The sequence below is a fragment of the Elephas maximus genome, chromosome 4, assembly GCF_024166365.1.
Source record: "Elephas maximus indicus isolate mEleMax1 chromosome 4, mEleMax1 primary haplotype, whole genome shotgun sequence".
In the NCBI taxonomy this organism is placed as follows: Eukaryota; Metazoa; Chordata; class Mammalia; order Proboscidea; family Elephantidae; genus Elephas; species Elephas maximus.
The window spans coordinates 84,397,555-84,409,699 of record NC_064822.1 but is presented as its reverse complement, the minus strand read 5'-3'; the positions used below and the strand labels follow the sequence as shown (position 1 = coordinate 84,409,699).

Below are 12,145 nucleotides of genomic sequence, written 5' to 3'. Positions count from 1 at the left end.
TCTGTTATTGTTCCTTTTGATGCTGAAATTGCCCCATCTTTAGGCAGTGAAAATATCTTCAAATTAGCTCCTGAGTCTTTTTGAGGGCTTTGTAGTGAACAAGATGCTGTATGCTGATCTTGTACATCTCTTGCCCAAGATCTGAAAATCAACCATTTCTCCAAGGTTCCCTTTAATGGGAAAGGGTATTTAGAAGTCCTAGACTAGTTGCTGAGTTGTTCATTGTCTCCAGGTCTTTTCAGTAGTCAAAGCTAGGAAAATAGTTCAGAAGTTATATTAATATTTACAATTCAAATTTTAGTTGATTATTTAATTTTAAATTTGTATCTTTTTCCTCTTGCTCCAAAAAGCTTGGTTTCTACATGAAGCAATTATTTATTTTCTTTAACCTAAAATAATTTCAGAATGATAATATATTAAAACTAACATTAGAAATACTGAGACAAATTTAAGACTTTTTTTTTTTTTCATTTGTTTTATCCTTAGAATATACCCAGCAGGGATGTACAACAATATTTCCATTTTAAAGTCACTTTGAAGTAACTCCTCTGTGTGTTACCAAGTCAAAAAACAGGTAGGTTTATTATTTTCATTTAGCTTTCTAATTTTAGGAATGGCTTTTAAGTTTTGATTTTTTTTTTAAGATGGTATAAAACATTTATATGCTTCCAAAGACAAATATACAAAACAATTTGAAAATCTGACTTCCATTTTTATCCATTGACCCTATTCTTTTTCTGGCCTGCGGGTAACCATTGTTAGTAGCTTTTGGTTTATCTTGTCATTTTTAAAAATAAGAAATGTGTGTGTTTGTATTATCCTTTCTTAGATTAAAAATGGCATACTATCATACTATATACACTGCTTTTCTCATTTAACTATATTTTTGAGATAACAGCTGCATAACATTCATTGTATGGGTGTGACCCTACATTATTTAAATAGTCCACTATCAAAAGTGTCTTCCTACCCTTTTCCTATTACAAAAATGCTGCAACAAGTAGCCTTCTGTATAAGTTACAATTCATTTGACAAATTTTTTAATAATGATATTTGGGCTGTTTCAAATCTTTTCTCCTGTAAACCAAAGTGTAGTAGACATTCTTGCACATGCGTGTTTGGTTATTTTACTAGACTGTGAACACCTTAAGAGTAAAGCATTTCTATTTCTTTTTTATTTCTGCAACATATATAGCACAGATTGTATCAGTGTGAATGTATTATAGAATCATTGATTGATTAATGAGTCTTGAAAAATATGTCAGGAAAATATATTCATCTTTTTAGAAAACCTATACACACCAGTATGCTCCTGATCTTCTAGGCCAACAAAGTAAAGACGCTTTTCTACCAGATTAGATTCGTACCTGTATTTGTTTACAGTGAAGGTTCTATAAGCAGAAATTATTCCCAAACAAATGCTGAACAAAGTTAAAGGACAAGAATAAGAGAAAGAATAGTATTTACGAGCAGCTCAAATTACTCACACAGACCACAAATATTAATTGAGTGCCTATGCCGCAAGTACTGCTCTAGCTACTCCCACCATCTGTCTGGCAGTTTGTTGTACTGTGGTGGCTTGCATGTTGCTGTAATGTTGGAAGCTATACCACGGGTATTTCAAATACCAGTAGGGTCACCCATGGTGGACAAATTTCAGCAGAGCTTCTAGACTAAGACAAACTAGGAAGAATGGCTTGGTGATCTACTTCAAAAATTAGTCAATAAAAACTCTCTCTAAATATACATCATGTTGATTCTTTATTGAACATTTATTGTGGGTCTGAGATATTCCTCTCGACAAAGTTTTCAGTTTATTGAGGTAAAAAACTGCAACTTCGGCCTCTTCCTATTGTTGCTACCATCCTATTCACACCAAATTCCCTGTACCGAGTCCATCATCTTTATGAGATTCTCAAGAGGTGTTAGTTGATTGAACGTAAAGTGGGATTTATTCATGCTCCTTATGAATTACATATGCTATAAGTCACTAGTACTTTACTGCCTAGTATGAAAAGAGAACACTCCATTACCACCAAAAGAAAAGGGGATAGGGACTGGAAAACAGAACATACCTGAAGAGTACCAATTTCAGGGGCATGTGAGGCAAAGAACTAGAATACTGGCAGTGTTCCTGAAGGCTCTAATCTGATAGGGGTGGGCTGGGAGCAGGATAGATGGATGACTCCAAAAAAAGTGATTTAGTGAATTGTAGTCTGTTGGTTGATTAAGTATTGATCAGTGACCCAGCCTGGATCTGAAACAGCCTTAGAATTATCACCTGAATAAGCCATAAAGCAAAAGTCTTGAGACTGATTTAACTGGCAATTTCTCTGGGGATGCTGTGAAATCCTTACGAGTAAAGTTGAGAAAGTTTAAAAATTCACTTAAATATTTGAGTTAAAAAAGACACATTGGAAATGTTACTAGTGTAGTAAGATGTTAATTAATCACCAGATGACCCTGAAAACTTTGTATTCATTCTTGTTTGAAGCTTAGGAAGTACCTTATTCAGATTTTATCAGGCTTTTCTTAGGATGCATTTAACATGGAGGTTGTTCAGGTGCCAAGTTTGAATAGATAACATGGCGCAGAGCACAAGTGTGGTCTGTGGGCCACTGTAGGTCCTGTGACATCAAAGCTATTTTCCTAATTTTGGATACCACCATGTTATTTGTCTATTTACCACGTCGACATCTGCAACGACAGTGCAAAAGCAATGGCGGGTAGAACTGCTGGGCCCTTAGCTCAAATCAAGGAGGTGGCACCCGATATTGCCAGGCACTCACAGTTCAAAAAAAAAAAAAAAAAATGCACCTCTTACTGTGGAATGTTCTTGAAGAAGCAGTAAAATTTCATTACGTCTCAACTCTCAAGTTCACCTCTTTTGAATATTCCGTGTGACAAAATGAAAAGCATGCCTTTGACTCTTCTGTATTCCACACTACAGTGGTCATCTCCAGGAAAAGTGATTGTTTGAGTTGCAGGCTGAACATTTCTACCTAAAAGAATGACCACAAACTATCACTTTATCTAAAAATGAGTGAAGTGGGCCTATAGCTGACATTATTTGTTGCCAATGATAAAATTCAAGCTTGCAAATGCAATTTTAAATTTTGGAAAATTTATATTCACCACTGTGAGTTTAAGCTTCCCAAAGCTTAAAAGACTTTTCTGATGAGATTTCGATATTGTTTGATGAAATGTGCCAGTATTTGCAAGACCTGCACAACTCAGTGAACCAATATTTTTAAACAACCAATGCATGATGTTAGGAAATCATTCATAGATAAAAGGTTTATTCAAGGTGTAAGATAGACCAATGGGTTTTTAATGTAACAGAGTGTAAAAAGTTTATTGATTTAGTTTCAGGTTCCACATTGCAGTTAACCTTTAAGAAACTAGCACATTTCAAGTTTTGGTATAGTACCAAAGAACGATATCCACAAGTATCTGAAAGACTATTAAAATACTCTTTTTTTTTTTTTTTTTTTTTAACTATGGAGCCTTAGTGGTATAGTGGTTAAAAACTTGGCTGCTAACCAAAAGTTCAGCAGTTCGAATCCACCAACCGCTCCCTGGAAACCCTATAGGGCAGTTCTACTCTGTCCTATAGAATATGAGTCGGAATCCACTCAACAGCAATGGGCTTGTTCTTTTTGTTTTTTGTTTTTTTTAACTACATATCTGTGTGGGGCCAGATTTTCTTCATGTACTTCCATCAATGCAGCACATTGCAACAGATGGAATACTGATGTAGATATATGGATCCAACTGTCTTCAATGAATGCAAACATTAAAGAGATTTGCAAAAATGTATAAAAATCATTCTCTTCTTGCTAATTTTCTGGGAAAGTATAGTTATTTTTCATTAAAAACAAATTATCTTAACATGTAATGGAATTATTATAATAGTTGTTTTTAAATTAACAAATAAGTACTTAAATAGTCTTAGTTTTAATTTCTACTACAGTAAAATATCAATAGGCATATCCAATATAAACAAAAACTCATTAGAGTCATCAATAATTTTTAGAGAATAAAGAGTCCTGAGCCTAAAGTGTGAGAACCACCACTATAAAGGGTTAAAAATTGTTATGGAATAAATTAATCTAATGAATATCAGAAACACAGAAAATGGTTTCACTTAGCCTTGTTGGCATTACCAATATATAGATAAGAGGAATCGATGTACACATGGATAAATAGATAGATACATGCTTTCTACCCACTTCCAACCTTGGCCTCGGAGGGCTGAGTTAATCTCAAACCTCAGTTCACGGCACACCGTGATCATTGATCCCTTCAAAGCTCTGCTCCTGTTTTACTTGTTCCCTCTTATCCCCATTTTTCTTTCCCACTCCCATTCTCCTATGAACAACCCTCTAATATATTTGCAATGCGGTCACTATGAGTAGAAACTGATTCGGTAGAAATGGCTTAATGTTTGCCATGTATTCCTTTTTAACATGTAGTTGTAAAATGTATCATGGTTTTATGCTGCATATGTTTTTAATTTACACAACTGGTATGGTGAATATGTATGTTGTTGTCATTATTAGGTGCCACGGAATCAGTTCCAACTCATAGCGACCCTATGTACAACAGAACAAAACACTGCCTGGTCCTGCGCCATGCCCACAATTGTTGTTATCCTTGAGCCCATTGTTTCAGCCACTGTGCCAACCCATTTTGCTGAGGGTCTTCCTCTTTTTCATTGACCCTGTACTTTGGTAAGCATGAATATAATATATATATATATATATATATACACATATATATATATACAGACATATATGTTTAGATATTTCTATTTTTTATGCTAGCACTATGTTTGGAATCTCTATCTACAGACAAATCATTTGATTTACATACATTTTGCTGATCAAATGAAGCTAAAGATTTGATGGCAGCATTAGAAAATTTTACCTTATAATATAGCAAACATGAAAAACTGCTGATAAGCTATAAACTTTATACAAGCAAATCCAAAATTAGTTTACCATTTGCCATCCAACAGCTTTTATTGATCATCTGTATGTGCAGTGTGCTTGAGAGCCCCATGAGGGCTTTTAATAAGCATGAGCCAGACTGCAGGCCTCTACAACTGTGTGTCCTTGGGCAAGTTACTTAGCCTCTCTGTGTTTCCGTCTACTTATCTGTAAAACGGAATTAATAATAGTACCTATTTCATGTTACTGACATAAGGATTAAATGAATTATCTGTAAAGTGCTTAGAGCAGTACCTGGCACATAGGAAGTATTATAAAGGTGTTTGTGAAATGAAATAATGAAAGAAAAGAACATGCCATCTGTTACAGATTAAATTGTGTCCTCCCAAAATATGTGTTGCAAATTCTAACCCCTATACCTGTGGTTATGATCCCATTTGGGAATGGGTTTCCTTTGTTATGTTAAAGAAACCATATCAGTGAAGGGTGTGTTTTAAGCCAGTCACCTTTGAGATATTAAAAGAACAGATTAGGACAGAGGAACAAGTAGAGATGGGAGAAGATAGATGCCATGCCACATGAAGGTCACCAGAGCCTATCAAGAGAGAAAGCCTTCCCCTAGAGCTTAAAAAAAAATTTTTTTTTTTTTGGACCCTGAATTTAAACTTCTAGCCGCCTAAAGTGTGAGACAACAAATATCTGTTTGTTAAAGCCACTGACCTGTGGTATTCCTGTTATAGCAGCACTCAATAACTAAGACACCATCTGAGAGCACCACTTAGTCCTGTGATTCGTAGTGTGCTTTTTCCTTTAGAGCATTTCTCCTCTTTATCTTTCTGAGGAAAATGTTTTGATGATAAAAAGTCACTTAATGATTCCAGATCAATGCGGTAGAATCTTACTCTATTTGTATAGGCATTCAGTTTTTCAAATCTTCTAAAGAAATTTTAAAACCCCCAAGCATGACATTGTATTCAATATTCTATTTATTAGAATTCTCGTTATAAGAATCAAGAATAGAGATTCCTATGTCTAAAAGAATCATTGTCATTTAGACTAAGAAAAAAACAAAAAACATTGCTCTCAAGTCAATTCAGACTCGGGAACCCTACAGGGCAGAGAAGAACCGCCCCACAGGGTTTCCAAGGAGCAGCTGGTAGATTCGAACTGCCAACCTTTTGGTTAGCAGCCGTAGCTTGCTGTAGCTCTTAACCACGGCACCCCCAGGACTCCTAAGAAAAATAAAAGGACTGTGCACTTCACATCAAATATAGTAAGTTGTCAAGCTTTTGGGAGCCTACAAAACCATTCCTTTTTTCTTCCCCGTGAATATATCTTTGACAGTGCTGTTCTTTCCTGAACACAGAAAGCAGAAACCCCAGCAAGAGGAGCTGGGAAGTAAGAGCACCTAGAACAGCCTTCACGTTCTTTCTGTGACCAAGTAATTCACGGCACGAAGTATTACATTTTTCACTATTCTTTGTCACTGATGATGTTGTCATTCTGGGAGCAATAACTGAATATCAGAAAAAGATGAGCATGTCTAATGGGGTTTAAAGAAGTCTGAAACAAAAGGTTAGCCATGGGATATATTTCTTAATTTGAAAATCAAGCTAAATTTAAATGTTTCAGACTATTTTCCATTACAGGTCGCTGTTAACTTCCTTTCCAAGAGTGCTTGCAATCACTCACTTTTTACATTGGGTACCCTGGGACAAAGCCAGATTAACTCTCAACTGTGAATTTTGCAAATGCTCTTGTTTAACATATAATCGATTTATATCTAGCCATTCTACAAAATGCAAACATGGTAATTGGTACAATTTTATTTATTTATTTATGCGTAAAACAGCACACAAAAACATATCGCTTTTGACTTTCGGGATCTTTGCACAGCCAGAAATCTGGCAGAATAATCACTGAAGTTCAAATTAGAGCCCCAAATGGGAAACACAAACAGGGGCCACCACTGTGTCTTTTTCATGCTTCGAAGCTCAGTTCTGGACAGAAATGTGCTTCCAGTTAAAATGCAATCATTTTCAATTCCTTCTGCTCTCTGGATCATATTTGAAAGAAACAGCCTGAGGACTACAATTGCTTTTAATTACCACTGAATGCTGATTGAAATGATCTTTTCTTTTCTATATGTTTGTAATTTTATAGAACAAAATAAAATAAAGCTATGGCCTCTTCATATTAAGTACATGTTGGGAAAGATCTTTATTCAACATTACTCTCTCTGGGTTAGAATTTCTTTGTCAGGACTGGATTCTCCCATCCTCCCTCATTGTGGATCACAGAAACAGCAAAATTAATCTGACATCCTTGAATGATCAAGTTTTTTTTTTTTTTTTTTAATTTAGGTGGCGTTTTATTATGTGGTAAGGCTCAAGAGAGCCCACTGCTTCTCTGATCAAAGAATCTAAAACTACAAGAGACCTTGGACAAGGTTTATTCTGACCCCACCACACTCCCACCTTCCCACCCCATTTTACAAATGAATGCATTGAGATCATTATGAAGGACAAGTACAAAAACAGTCTCTCTTTCACGCTAAAACTTTATGGAATATTCAGTATTTGAAATGTCATGTTCATATCTTCGTATATTACTAAAATGCTATAAATAACAACTATTCCCCTTCTTAGCTGGTAGCTGAGACAAGTGTCCTAAAACCCAGGGGTGAGAGTGGCACCGAAGCCCCACTCTGAACAGGAATGAGTGAATAAAACAAAGATGTCTACTTGGCTCATCATGATTTCTTCTCCAGTTTCTCAACTCTGAATAAGTCGGTGGGTGACTCAAATCTTTAAGTGTGAATCCATTCAAGGGTACCTTGGAAGAAAGTCTTGGCAACATACTTCTGAAAGGTCACAGTCACTGAAAACCCTGTGGAGCAACAGTTCTAATCTGACACATTTGGGGTCACCAAGACTTAGAAATAACTCCATTGCAACTGATTTGGCTTTTTTTTTTAATCTCAATTCCAAATAACACACATGGCTAAGTAAATATATTTTTTGACGCTTTTCTGATTAAGATTTCTATCACAACTTAGAAAAACATGTCTTAGGGAATGAATTCTATTGTAGAAATAGTGACCTCAAAGATGAATCCTGTATTTGGATATTCCAAGGGCCTTTGGCAATAAAGAGAGGAAATTCATATAGGTGTCTGGCAAGGTCTCATGAAGCGGCATATTGAATTGATCCACAAAGTATTAATTAATAGCATGAGCTTTGGAGTCAGAGATACCTAGGTGGCTCAAATCCTCCTTACTAACTCTGTGGCCTTGGGCAAATAATTCATCCTGCCTGGGCTTAAATTTTCTTACCTGTTAAGTGGTTAATTATAGTCCTTCTCTCAAGAGTTATTGAAGAATTAAATAAGATAAAATTGGCACAGTGCCAGAAACATAGTTAGAGCTGAATAATAATTACTGGTACTGTGATTGGCTGTATGACAGTATGCAAAACAGAAGTAACTACTGGCCCTGCCTTTAGGAAGATTGCCCCCTCACTGAGGTATTGACATACATACATGAAAAGTTAAAAGTACTACAAATGAGTATATGATGCTGTGAGCCCAGTGATAGCTTTATGACTCTAAAAAAAAAAAAAAAAAAAAACCAAACCCAGTGTCATCAATTTCAACTCATGGCGACCCTATAGGACAGAGTAGAACTGCCCCGTAGAGTTTCCAAGGAGCGCCTGGTGGATTCGAACTGGATTCTTTGGTTAGCAGCCGTAGGGCTTAACCACTAAGCCACCAGGGTTTCCTTTATGACTCTAAAAAAAAAACCCAAAACTAGGGAGGAAGAAATCACTGTGGCATGCAACAGTGTGATAGGCTAGATGGGGGAAAGGATTTGAGCTGACAAAAATGAAATATAAGATTCAAATATTCTGAAAGGAGGTATGGCTCATTCCACATGTGAGCAGTGAAGGGCAAATGGCCATATGCATGGAATTTTGTAGAGTACCTCTAGAACGGTGAAAATACATGTTTGGCTAGAGAAGAAGGTCATTCTTATAAAAGAGACTGTGAGAAAATGCAGAAAGGCAGGTGATAGCTGTCTTTAATGGCCCTGGAGGTTTCTGAATAAGGAAATGAGATGATAAAACAAAGGCTGAGGAAGATTTATTTGGTCACTTCTTGTTGAACGGGCTAAAGGAAGGGTCAGATGGAGGAAGAGGATGAATTAAGATGTTATATCAGTACTTGGGAGGGTGACACATTCCATTTTGGAAACGTGGAAGCTTCCTGTCAGGGACCCTCCCAGACCTTGCTCTTTGCATCTTTTTGTCTGTATTTTTTTTTTTTTAGTAGTAAAACTATAATCATAAGTTTAAAAAGAAACAGAAAGGTTACTTAGATGTGGGCCAAGATGGTGGTCATGGATCAGAAAGAGAAGATAATAAAAATACCTAAGCTAGATAATGCAGTTTACAAGCATCATCTGCTTTAATCTCTGTATCGGCCCAAAGAACAGCAAAACCCGTTGCCATCGAGTGGATTCTGACTCACAGCGACCATACAGGACAGAGTAGAAATGCCCCACAGGGTTTCCAAGGCTACATCATTCTCCTGAGAGCACCTGGTGAGTTCAAATCACTGATCTTCCTGCACCACCAGGACTTAAAGAATGAAAAAAAAAAGAATAGGTACCATTATTTTACCCATTACTGAGGTTATTGGGCAAGCAATTGGTCTGAGATAACACACCTAAAAGTGGAAATGATGGTATCTGAGGTAGTTTTCTGATTCCAGAATTGAAGTATTTAACCATTGTGCATACTACCTGCTACATATGAGAAAACCGGTGCCTGGAAATAACATGCACTATTTTTTTTATTCCTTACAAAGTACTGTTTCTTTTCAGATCAAATGCTAGCTTGATCAATATTTCTTTTAGGGTTTAGTTGCCTTCAAACTTGTAAGGTACCTTCTCATTCTGAAGGAAACAATAGATGCATTATTCAAAATATAAATGTTTGGAAATGTAATTAAAAAGTTTTGGGAATTCAAAATTTGGGAATACAAAAACTGAGTATTTGAGGTTTGCAGTCATATGATAAGGAATCCTGGTAGTACCATGGTTATGCATTTGACTGCTAACTGAAAGATTGGAGATTTGAACCCACCCAGTGGGTCTGTGGGATAAAGGCTTGGTGATCTCCTCCCGTAAAGGTTACAGCCTAGAAAAACGTGAGGCAGTTCTATTCTGTCCTGTGAGTCAAAATTGACTTGACGGCACCTAACAACCATAAACCACACTGTTTCAGAACCAAAGGATGCCTAATCTGCATGTACCTGATTGTATATTTCCATTCAGCCTCCTGCTCACTCCCTTTGTATACCCACCCCCGCCCTTGCATTGTGAGAGAAGCCTGGAACTACACTTCCCAGAATCCCTTGCCAGCAGGTTTTAGGTTACATTTTCTGTTAAGAGGTTCTTCCTTCAAACATGGGAAGAGGAAAAAAAGGAAAATCCATTATTCTCCAGTAGCAGCTGTGGATAGGCATATTGGGACTGATAGATGGTTCATAGCAGATTTTGTCAGTGGCTTCCAAGCATCCTCCTGAGAACCACTCCCTTTGTGTTTCAAGCAGATAGTCAATGGAAGCAGCTTTCCTGATATTCTTGTGCTTACAAATTTCCTGAAAGATTGCAGAGGTTTCCTTGACCTTTCCTCTACCAGCCCTTCCAATGGTTTGATAAGTCTCTAATTTCCAGTGCTAAATTTCTTTCTCTTCAAGATACCTGATTTATGCTTTCCTGACTACACCCTGACTGAATGATCACACTCTGCCAAAAGTAGGGAGTTACACATCCTCTAAGTATATCCTAGATTGAAATAAAATGTACCCTATTATAGGGTTGCCATGAGTCGAAACTGACTCCATGGCAATGGAGATTTTGAAACAGTCATGGCAATTGAGAGAAAAAGAGTAAATATTTTAGGTCTCATGTATTAGACTTAGCTTCTTTAGTACAGGTACAATTTCGTATTTGTCTTTATATTCCTAGTGTCTAACAAAAAGCCTAGCACGTAATAATCACTCAATAGTGTTTGTAAAATCAACTTGGATTAAATAAACAGATGAACAGAAAAAGAAAGAAGAATTTTGAAGCAAACCAAGGCAGAAAAGCAGTCGATCAAAAATAAAAGCAGATATAAAAAAGGAAATAAATGATAAGTGACAGTAAAAATACAGAGTGAAGCCTGTGAGAGTTGACACTCATCCGGACTGCCTTATTTTTCCAGGTCTTGTAAGTTTTCTGTCTTTAACAAGGTGTAGTCTTACCACTGTTGTATTGCTTGTTTTAGTGGAACGTATCTGAGTTTTCCTTCTCTGACAGTTTCCTCCTTACACAGTTTCCAGCTTTCACAGGTTTTACTGTATATCCTGCTAAGACCCTTCTACAAAAAGAAAATTCAGAATCAAATTGTTAAAACATAAAGTATAAGCAGAAATTATCCATAAAAATATATATATGCGTATCCATCACTGAAGAGAAAGACAAGTTTCCTAAGTTTTCCGACGTGAATTAGGTATTCCAAGGTGTGGACAACAGCTATGAAGCTGGGATTCTTTATTGTAGTAGGCAGACTCAGGTGGTGGGGGTTGGGGGGAGAAATCATAGGAGGTCCCATTTATTTTGTCTTTTGCTGTTTGTGCTTTTGTCGTTATATTAGAAAATCTATTGGTGAATGCTTGGCCTGACATTGTTACCCCTGATTTTTCTAAGGATTTTATGGTTTTAGTTTGCATATTTAGGTCCCTAATTCATTTTGAATTTGTTTTTGTGTATGGTGTGAGACATGGATCCTATTTCATTTTTCTGCATATGGAAATCCAGTTTTTCCCAGAACCATTTATTGAAAAGACTCTTCTTTCCCCACCAAATGGACTTAGCACCCTTGTCAAAAATCAGTTTACCATAGACGTGTAGGTTTATTTCTGAGCTCTCAATGCTTAACTAGTAAAATTGGTCGGCCTTGAGAGTTATGCTGTTTAAGAACTATTTATGTGGGATCAAATTGATGACAGCAACTCAACAGCTTAAATAGAAACCTCAGGAGGCAGTGAGTTTATGTTAATGAGAGAGTAATAACTCAGATAAACAGAGTGAGAATGGTTATACAACTCAAAGAATGTAATCAATGTCCTTAAATTACATGTAGAAA

General features: G+C 36.5%; 1 protein-coding gene across 29 annotated transcripts in view; it reads left to right on the top strand.

Annotated features, from left to right (window-relative positions):
• LMNTD1 (lamin tail domain containing 1) overlaps nucleotides 1–12,145 on the top strand; it is a 504,435-nt gene that overhangs the window by 286,239 nt on the left and 206,051 nt on the right. For 21 of the 29 annotated variants that reach the window (XM_049882678.1, XM_049882672.1, XM_049882674.1 and 18 more), the window contains 3 exons: nucleotides 487–574; nucleotides 4,563–4,733; nucleotides 7,316–7,744. The gene's annotated coding sequence lies outside the window, so the exon portion shown is untranslated. Of the gene's footprint in view, nucleotides 1–486; nucleotides 576–4,562; nucleotides 4,734–7,315; nucleotides 7,745–12,145 lie in introns of all 29 variants that reach the window. The other 8 variants (XM_049882661.1, XM_049882663.1, XM_049882666.1 and 5 more) reach the window with 5 other exon arrangements.